This window comes from Vicugna pacos, unplaced genomic scaffold, assembly GCF_048564905.1.
Source record: "Vicugna pacos unplaced genomic scaffold, VicPac4 scaffold_20, whole genome shotgun sequence".
In the NCBI taxonomy this organism is placed as follows: domain Eukaryota; kingdom Metazoa; phylum Chordata; class Mammalia; order Artiodactyla; family Camelidae; genus Vicugna; species Vicugna pacos.
The window spans coordinates 31122367-31132747 of NW_027328741.1; the positions used below are offsets into that span (position 1 = coordinate 31122367).

The 10381-nt window shown below is 36.0% G+C and overlaps 1 protein-coding gene across 1 annotated transcript in view; it reads left to right on the top strand.

Moving 5' to 3' along the window:
* Positions 1-9266, top strand: part of LOC140685401 (junction-mediating and -regulatory protein-like) — a 68529-nt gene extending 59263 nt beyond the window's left edge. The window contains exon 6 of the mRNA XM_072957582.1: positions 9171-9266. The gene's annotated coding sequence lies outside the window, so the exon portion shown is untranslated. The remainder of the gene's footprint in view (positions 1-9170) is intronic.
* Positions 9267-10381: the final 1115 nt, after the last annotated feature.

Genomic DNA, 10381 nt, shown 5'->3' on the forward strand with positions numbered 1-10381 from the left:
GAACATTTGGGTGCAGGTGTCTTTCTGAATTAAGGATTCTTCTGTATATATGCCCAGGAGTGGGAACACTGCATCATATGGTAAGTCTACTTTTGGTCTTTTGAGGACTCTCCATACTGTTTTCCGCAATGGCTACACCAAACTACATTGCCACCAACAGTGTACGAGGGTCCCTTTTGAACAACACCCTTTCCATCATTTGTCATTTATAGACTTTTGAATGATGGTCATTCTGACTGGTGTGAGGTGAAACCTCATTGTAGTTTTAATTTGCATTTCTCTGATAATTAGTGGCATTGAGTATTTTCTCATGTGCCTTTGGGCATTTGTATGTCTTCATGGGAGAATTGCTTGTTTAGGTGTTTTGCCCATTTTTGGATCAGGTGGTTTGTCTTTTTCTTATTAAGTCATATGGGATGTTTATATATTCTGGAGATCAAGCATTGTCAGTTTCATCTTTTGCACATATTTTCTCCTATTCCATAGGTTGCTATTTTGTTTTGCCTATGGTTTCCTTTGCTGTGCAAAAGCTTGCAAGTTTAATTAGGTCCCACTTGTTAATTTCTACTTTTATATCTATTTCTTTGGTAGACTGCCCTGGGGAGCATTGCTGAGATGTATGTGAGATAATGTTCTGCTTATGTTTTCTTCTAAGAGGTTTATTGTGACGTCTTATGTTTAAGTCTTTAATCCATTTTGAGTTTATTTTTGTGTATGGCGAGAGGGAGTATTTTAACTTCATTGATTTACATGCTGCTGTCCAGTTTTCCCAACACCATTTGTTGAAGAGACTGTCTTTATTCCATTGTATGTTCTTGCCTCCTTTGTTGAAGATTAATTGACCAAAAGATTGTGGGTTCATTGCTGGGCTATTTTGTTCCATTGATATGTCTGTTTTTGTATCAATACCATGCTGTTTTGATTAATGTAGCTCTGTAGTATGTTCTGAAGTGTGGGAGGGTTGTTCCTCCAGCCTCATTCTTTTCCTTCAGTTATGTTTTGGCAATTCTGGGTCTTTTGTGATTCCATATAAGTTTTATAATGATTTGTTCCAGTTCTGTGAAATATGTCCTTAGTAATTTGATAGAGATTGCATTAAATCTGTAGATTGCCTTGGGAAATGTGGCCATTTTAACAATACTGATTTGTCCGATCCAGGAGCATGGGATATCTTTGCATTTTTTAAAATTTCCTTTAATTTCCTTGTAGTTCTCCATGTATAAGTCTTCCACTTCCTTGGTTAGATTTACTCCTAGATATTTTATTACTTTTGGTGTAATTTTAAAAGGGATTGTTTCTTTACTTCCTTTTCCTGTTGATTCATCATTAGTGTAAAGAAATGCAACTGATTTTTGTACATTAATCTTGTATCCTTTTGTACATTAATCTTGTGATCTTGTATCCTTGTACCTTGCCAAATTCTTTCATTAGTTCGTGTAGTTTTTGCATGGACCTTTTAGGGTTTTCTATATATAGTATCATGTCCTCTGCATATAGTGAGGATTTTTTAGCTTCTTTTCCAATTTGGATCTCTTTTATTTCTTTTTCTTGCCTGATTGCAGTGGCTTGGACTTCCAAGATTATGTTGAATAGAAATGGTGAGAGTGGAGAACCTTGCCTTTTGCCAGATTTTAGTAGGAAGGTTTTCAGCTTTTCACCATTGAGTTCTATGCTAGCTGTAGATTTGTCATAAACAGCTTTTCTTATGTTAAGATATGTCCCCTCAATACCTACTTTGGTGAGGATTTTTATCATAATGGGTGGTGAATCTTATCAAATGCTTTTTCTGCATCTATTAAGATGATCATGTGGTTTTTGTCCTTTCTCTTGTTGTTAGGGTGTATTACATTGATTGATTTGCATATGTTGAGCCATTCTGTGTTCCTAGGATGAACCCAACTTGATCATGGTATATGATCTTTTCTATGTGCTGTTGGATTCTGCTTGCTAATATTATGTTGAGAATATTTGTATCTATGTTTCCTCACTGATATTGATCTGTGAGTTTCTTTTTTGGTAGTGTCTTTGTCTGGTTTTGTATCAGGGTGATGGTGACTTCATAGAATTAGTTTGGGAGTACCCCTTCCTTTTCAAACTTCTGAAAGATTTTGAGAAAGACCAGTATGAGTTCTTCTTTGTATGTATGATAGAATTCTCCAGTGAAGCCATGCAGTCCTGGACATTTGTTCGTTGGGAGGTTTTTTTTTTTTTTTGCTTATCCAATTTCATTTCTAGTGATCAGTTTGTTCTAGTGGTCAATTTATTCTTGATTCAGTCATGTGGACTGTATGTTTCCAGAAACTTGTCTGTTTCTTCAAGGTTATTAATTTATTTTCCATAAAGTTGTCCACAGTATTCTCATATGATATTTTGAATTTCTGTGGTATTGGTTGTAATTTCTCCATTTTCCTTTCTTGTTTTGATTGCGCTCTGTCTTTTCTCTGTGAGCTAGGCCTGAGGTTTTTCAATTTTATTTACTCTTTCAAAAAAAACAGCTCTTTGTTTGATTGACCTTTTCTATTGTTTTTTAAATCTCTATTTTATTTATTTCCTCCCTGATATTTATTGTTTTCTTCCTTCTGCTGACTTTAGGTTTTGTTTGCTCTTCTTTTTCTAATTCTTTTAGTTGGTTAGTTGTTTATTTCAGATTGTTCATCTTTTTTGAAGAAGACCTTTATTGCAATGAACTTTCTTCTTAGGAATGCTTATCTGCATCCCAAAGATTTTGTGTGGTTGTGATTTTTGTCACTTGTCTCAAAGTATTTTTTAATTTCTTCTTTGATTTTATCATTGACCCATTGGTTTCTTAGTATCATGTTGTTTAATTATCATGCTGTCATTTCTTTCTCCTTTGTTTTTCTGTATTTGATTTCTAGTTTCATGCATTGTGTTCAGAAAAAAAGCTTAAAATAACTACTATCATCTTAAAATTGTTGAGTCTTTTTTTGTACCCAAGTACATAATCCATCCTAGAAAATGTTCCATGTGCACTTATGAAGAATGTATATTGTATTTTTTTAGGATATAATGTTGTGAAATATCAACCACATCTAATTTGTGTATGGTATTATTTAGTTTCAGTTGCGTTATTAAATTTGCATCTGGAAGATCTTCCAGTGAGGATAATGGGATGTTTTAATTTCCTACCATTATTTTATTCCCAGCAATTTCTCCTTTTATATCTGTTAGTATTTGCTTTATGTATTTAGTTGTTCCTACATTGGGTATAGTTATGTTAATGGATGTAGTATCTTCATCTTGTATTGCTTCTTAAATTGTAAAACATTCTTCATCTTTCTTTATGGTCTTTGTTTTAAATTTCATGTTGTGTGAAATCAGTATTGCTACTCCTGCTTTCTTTTCATTTCTGTTTGTGTGTAATATCTTTTTTTAAATTAATTTATTTTTTTATTTTATTTTATTTTTTTTACATTTTTTATTGATTCATAAACATTTTACAGTGTTGTGTCAAATTCCAGTGTTCAGCACAATTTTTCAGTCATTCATGGACATATACACACTCATTGTCACATTTTTTTCTCTGTGATTTATCATAACATTTTGTGTATATTTCCCTGTGCTATACAGTGTAATCTTGTTTATCTATTCTACAATTTTGAAATCCCAGTCTATCCCTTCCCACCCTCTACCCCTCCCCCGGTAACCACAAGTCTGTATTCTCTGTCCATGAGTCTATTTCTGTCCTGTATTTATGCTTTGTTTTTGTTTGTTTTTGTTTTTTAGATTCCACGTATGAGCGATCTCATATGGTATTTTTCTTTCTCTTTCTGGCTTACTTCACTTAGAATGACATTCTCTAGGATCATCCATGTTGCTGCAAATGGCATTATGTTGTCGGTTTTTATGGCTGAGTAGTATTCCATTGTATAAATATATCACATCTTCTTTATCCAGTCACCTGTTGATGGACATTTAGGTTGTTTCCATGTTTTGGCTATTGTAAATAGTGCTGCTATGAACATTGGGGTGCAGGTGTCATCCTGAAGTAGATTTCCTTCTGGGTACAAGCCCAGGAGTGGGATTCCTGGGTCATATGGTAAGTCTATTCCTAGTCTTTTGAGGAATCTCCACACTGTTTTCCATAGTGGCTGCACCAAACTGCATTCCCACCAGCAGTGTAGGAGGGGTCCCCTTTCTCCACAGCCTCTCCAGCATTTGTCATTTTTGGATTTTTGAATGACGGCCATTCTGACTGGTGTGAGGTGACACCTCATTGTAGTTTTGATTTGCATTTCTCTGATAATTAGTGATATTGAACACTTTTTCATGTGCTTTTTGATCATTTGTATGTCTTCCTTGGAGAGTTGCTTGTTTAGGTCTTCTGCCCATTTTTGCATTGGGTTGTTTATTTTTTTCTTATTGAGTCGTATGAGCTGCTTATATATTTTGGAGATCAAGCCTTTGTCGGTTTCACTTGCAAAAATTTTCTCCCATTCCGTAGGTTTTCTTCGTGTTTTATTTCTGGTTTCCTTTGCTCTGCAGAAGCTTGTAAGTTTCATTAGGTCCCATTTGTTTATTCTTGCTTTTATTTCTTCTAGGAGAAAATTTTTGAAATGTATGTCAGATAATGTTTTGCCTATGTTTTCCTCTAGGAGGTTTATTGTATCTTGTCTTATGTTTAAGTCTTTAATCCATTTTGAGTTGATTTTTGTATATGGTGTAAGGGTGTGTTCTAGCTTCATTGTTTTACATGCTGCTGTCCAGTTTTCCCAACACCATTTGCTGAAGAGACTGTCTTTATTCCATTGTATATTCTTGCCTCCTTTGTCGAAGATGAGTTGACCAAAAGTTTGTGGGTTCATTTCTGGGTGTGTGTAATATCTTTATCACAGTCTATTTGTGTCCTTTTCCTAAAGGTGGGTCTCTTGTATGTGTCATATTGTAGGTTCTTGTTTTATTTTCCAGTCTGTCACTCTATGTCTTTTCATTAGAACATTTAATTTATTGAAATTTAAAGTAATTTCTGATCAACTTTGGTTTATTGCCATTTTAAACTTAATTTTGCAGTTGATTTGGCATTTTTCCCCTTGTTCCTTTCTTTTTCTTGTGTGTGTGTTTATTTTTTAAAATTTTCCTTTCTATTATCTTCATTAATTTTTAGTTTTTGTGACTCTCTTGTAAGTTTTTGTCTTATGGTTACCCAATTTTGTACATATATTAACCCATTACTGTATCTGTTTGTTTTAAACTTATAGTAATATAAGCTCAAACCCATCCTACAGAGAATGAACAAATTAAAGAATGAAGAAAACTCTATATTTTCTTGCTCCCCTCTCCCACTCTTAATGATTTAGATGTCTTCTTTTACAATTCCATGTTTATTCTGTTGTAATTCATGGTAGTTATCACCTTTCCAATTATGGTTTTCTCCTTTCAAAATCAACCTGCTTCTTTTCGATTTAGACTATACCGTTCAATATTTCTTTTAGTATAGATTTAGTGTTGCTAAATACTTTTATTTTTGCTTGTCTGTGAAGATATTTATTTCTCCTGCTATTCTAAAGAATAGACTTGCTGGATAAATTATCCTAGGCTGAATCTTTTTGTTTTTCATTCAGGACTTTGAATATATCTTGCCACTCCCTTCTAGCTTATAGTGTTTGTGTAGAGAAATCAGCTGAAAGCCTTATGAGTTTTCCTTTGTAACTAACTCTGTTTTTCTCCTTATGACTTTAGAATCATTTCTTTATCTTTAACCCTGGCCATGCTGATTATAATATATCTTAGTGTGTGTCTGTTTTGTTTCTTCTTGTTTGGGTCCCTTCGTACTTCCTGTATTGGTATATCTGATTGCTTCTTTATGTTTCAGAAGTTCTTAATTATGATTTCTTCAAATACTTTTTCAATCCCTTTTGCTTTTTTTTCTCCTTCTGAGACCCCTGCTATGTGTAGGTTTTGGCAAACTTTATAGTATCCCACAGGATAATTGTTTTCATTGAATTTTGTTCTTTCATTGGTTTTTGTTTGTTTTCCTCTCTTCTGTTCTGATTAGTTGATTTCTGTTGTCCTGTATTCTAAACCACTTATTAATTCTTCTGCATTAAGTAGCCTACTTTTTTTTTACAACTTTTAACTCAGCTCTTATCTCAGCAAATTTGTTTTCCTATTTTAATTCACTCCTCTTTATAAAGTTTCAATTTCCTATTTGCCATATTCTTTGCCTCTATATACAATCTCTTTTTGTATCTTTAGTACTTTTATCTCTCTTTTTTTGAAAACATGATTTAATAGATTATCAAGGTCTATTTCATTGATCATTCTTTCAGGGGATTTTACCTGTTCTTTTAAATGGGAGTTGTTCCTCTACTTCTTTATTTTACTTATATCTCTCCTGCACTATTGATTATGGAGCATCAGTTATCTCTTCTGTTTCTAAAGGTTTTCTTTCTACTTATTTACCTAAAAGAGATGCAGAAATAAAGCTAAAAAAAATTAAAAGGAGAGAATAAGATTTGAAAACAGATTATGAACAATAACAGAACAAGTCAAAGAGGAATAAAAATTGAGACAAATTTTAAAAGTCTTAAAATTAGAAAATAATATCTGAAAGCTGATTTTAATAAGAGAACAAAACAAAGAGATAAAAAGCAAATTGTGAGAAATTTAAAAAGCTTAAAAGAAGAAAAAATTTGAGAACATAGTCTAATCGATAATAGAAGAATAAAGCAAAGAGAAATAAAAAAGGAAATTGAGACAAACTAAAAACAATTTAAAATATTTTAAAGTCCAATTTTAAAAGGGGTTAAACAGAAACATAAAAATATTTTAAAAGTAAAAATTTAAAAAGTAAAAGAAAAAGTGAAAAAATGTGGATGTGTTCTTGTGGGCACTATGTGCTCTTAATAATTTTGTTGATAGCTCTGTCTGAAGTATGGGTGGTTGCTATGTCTTCCTGTCTTTTGCTTGTTATTCTTTTTGTTGGGGATTTTGCCTGTGATCTGGTAGCAAGAGTCTTCCCTGGCTATTAAGTGAGATCTCCTTTTTATTTTGTGGTTGTCGCTGTTCCTGTTCTCACCCTGCTGCATGAACTCCACTCACTGGTTCCAGAGGCCCTCCAGTTGTGCCCCTGATCTGTGCTTCTCCTAGTGCCATGTCTCATGTCTCCTCCAAATGCTGTATTGTGGTGGTGCACTTGTGCATGTTAGGTGGTTGGGTCTCTCTGCCTTTCAGTGCCCCTCCTAACTTCACTTCAGTTCCATGTTCTTTAGGTGAACTTGGATAAAATGGCCATACCAGGCATCACCCCTGCTCTGTGCCAGAACCCTTCTTGTTTGTCTTAGAAGCATGAGTTCACAGAGGTACTGAAGCAGAACTTTCCTATTTGCCTGGGGCTGTAAACAAATCTGAGTCCCACCTATGAGGTTTCAGAGCCCCTAGGTAGGGACTGAGATTTCAACCCTGCCTCCACCTGGGTGCACATTAGAGTATATGGTGGGTGTGGTTGAGTCCCACCTCTCTTCTCCAGAAAAGGCACCAGAAATGATGCCACAAGTATTCAAAGACAAAAGCTATGGCACCCCTCCCCCCCAGGGCACACCAGCAGTGTTGCTTTTCCTTTTTTTTTTTTTATATTTTATAGGGGACTTATGTTGTTCTGCTCTGTATACCTTTCCAGCGATGGCACACAGCACATTGAAATCTCCTGAGGTTACCTCTGTACAGTTGGCCCAAGTCCTTCATCAGGCTCAGGCAGTCTGTTTCATCCCACACCTGCTGGTTGGTGTCTAAGCCTGGGGATCATGAGGACACTTTTTTCCCATTTATCTTTGTTCTGTCAGTCAAGGGCTATTCTATACTATTTCAAGCCTCAGAGGTTCCCCCTCCATCCAGCTGACCTCTTCATTGGAGTGGGAGAGACCCAGCAAATGAGCTGCTCCCTCCCCATGGGACTGAACTGCACTATTTCCCTTTTTCTTCCTTTTATTTTCCTTTTCTCCTACCAGATTAATGACGTGTTTTGTCTTTTGATGAAAGTAAGGTTCTGTCAAAGTTCAGCAGACTTCCTGATTGGATAAGTGGGTCAGTGGATGTCAGTCTTGGTGCATTTGTGGGAGAGGGTGAGCTAAGAGTGTCGTTCTAATCCACCACATTGGCCCTTCTTGATTTTTTCTCTTTTTAAATGTACAGTAGTCTAGTGTCTGTATAAGTGTCAATTGTAGTGGGATTTTTTTCCAGTAAACCTAAAATTTCTACTTTGAAATAAACTACTGGGTTTATAAAAAAGAACTAAGTTAACAGCTGCAAGCCAGCATCATCTATTCAATGGTGTGTTAGAGAAGGATGGAGGGGAGAAAGGGGAGAGGGGGAAGATACCCTAAGGGTGAGAGAGTTGGGAAGGGGGAAGCCCTACCTGCTAAAAAGTGGATGCTTGCTGCCATTCAACACAGCTCAATGCAGGGGCACCCCACTTTATGCAGGAAGAGCTAGCTCTCTGGACTCTGATCTACAGACACTGCTCTCAGCTTCTACTCTGGAGTTGAGCTGGTGCTGCTGGAGGAGAGGGTCGAGTCAGGGCCACAGTGGTTGGATGGCAGCCTCTGATGTGAACAAGGAGCTGTGAGTTCAGACTTGCTCCTTAAGCCCCTAAAGGACAATGAGCAAGTGAGTCCATCTAGAGAGACAAGGAGGGAGAGGTTCCTGTGGTGCTCCCACTGACTCTCCAAGCATCCAACTTGGAATTTTGCTTCAGGCTAACGTCTTTGACAACACAGGTTGCTTTTATGTCCTAATTTAATAAAAGCCTTTTGCTCACTTCCACGGGAAGCATAATAACAAATCTGAGCTACTTTAAGAAGAAGGAAAATCCTCACTGAGCACCTACCCTGCACCAGACATAGTATAAGGAACTTCATCGCTGTGATCTCAGAGACATCTGACAAGTCACTAAGAACTGGGATGAAGGGACATAAGCAGAAACCAGAAGACAAAGACAGGCTGAAGGCAGATGTCATACAGAAAATTCCACAAGAATGAATAGCAGAAGCAGAAAGTGGAGCTGGTGTGGGACCACATGGGCAAATTCCTAGGTTTGAATTCCAATGAACTAGGCAGGGAGGTAATCCTGGACTTAAAGCATAAAGATCATTGGTTTCACAGTTTCTCTGCATGACCAATTATTTTTGTTTATTTCTTTCTTTTTGCTGAACTAGATTTTCCTACATGGCAATTTTTATACTTCTTCATCAACCATTCACTTGACTGCTTCTCTTTCAACTCATATGCATAAAAGATGCCACCCCAGGACCAGGTAAAAAATCAGTTAATAACAGGAAGGATAAGCCTTCAGAACTTGCCAAGCAAAAGGAGAGATTGGTATGCACTAAGGTAAATATGTAAGATGATGTATAATTGAAATTTAAGTGTCTCACAGTTGTGCTCAAAAAGTTCAAAGAGGAAAGGAAAGCAGGTGGAAGTGGTCATGTTTGTGTGTGTGAGCATGCATGCTGGGAGAGGAATTGGGTAATGGATGAAGACATCATGCAAGATGGCTGAAGTGTCAGTAACAGTCTTTGGATATGAGTTGAGAAAAGGAAATAAAAAGGGGAATTTGGAAATGATGCTTGAGGCCAGAATGTAAAAGACTAGAAGCTCAAATTAAGATGTGCTCTCATATTTTATAAGTCTTGTATTTCACACCAATTTAAGTGTTGTCCCTCTTAGAAATGGTGACTTAGAGAGGAGATGAAGGGTTCCTTTAAAGAAGAAATCTAGACAAACTACAGCACACTGAGTCAATGGTACCCAGCAATTACATTCCACAAGATTTAGTACATTAACATTTCTACAGAAAAATAATAATTTATAGCACTGTATGTTTCCTACTACCTACAGAGTTAGAAAATAGCTCAGTAACATTGAATTTGAAATATTCAAAGGGTGAGCTAGACAGACAACAAGTAATCTTTAGTGTGGTTGAGTGTGTGTTTCAAAATGTTTCAGTTTTTCCTGACAGTGGCCACTTATATTAGGTATTTACCTAGAAGCAGATTTGCTGGAATAGGTTTATCTGTATGTTCAGGTTAAAGTAGATACTGACAGATATTTGCTTCTCAGGTGATTGTACCAATTTACATGCTCATCAGCAATGTAACATTCTTTATGTGCTCCTGAAAGTTAGGAAGTTCTGAGCCTCAATTCAGTTCTACAAAGGGTAAAATTTTAAACAATCTCCTTTGTAGTTCTCATGCATACCAAATTTTTAGAGTTATTACCAGTGGTATAATAAATAAAATATCTGTCCTTTATTTCTGGTACCAGACACAGAACTTCAAATCTCTTGGAATTTCTTGAGTGAGAAGAGTGTCTATTATGCTAATGAGGTGACTCATGGTAGTGGGCCCCAAGTTAACTTCAGCATGAG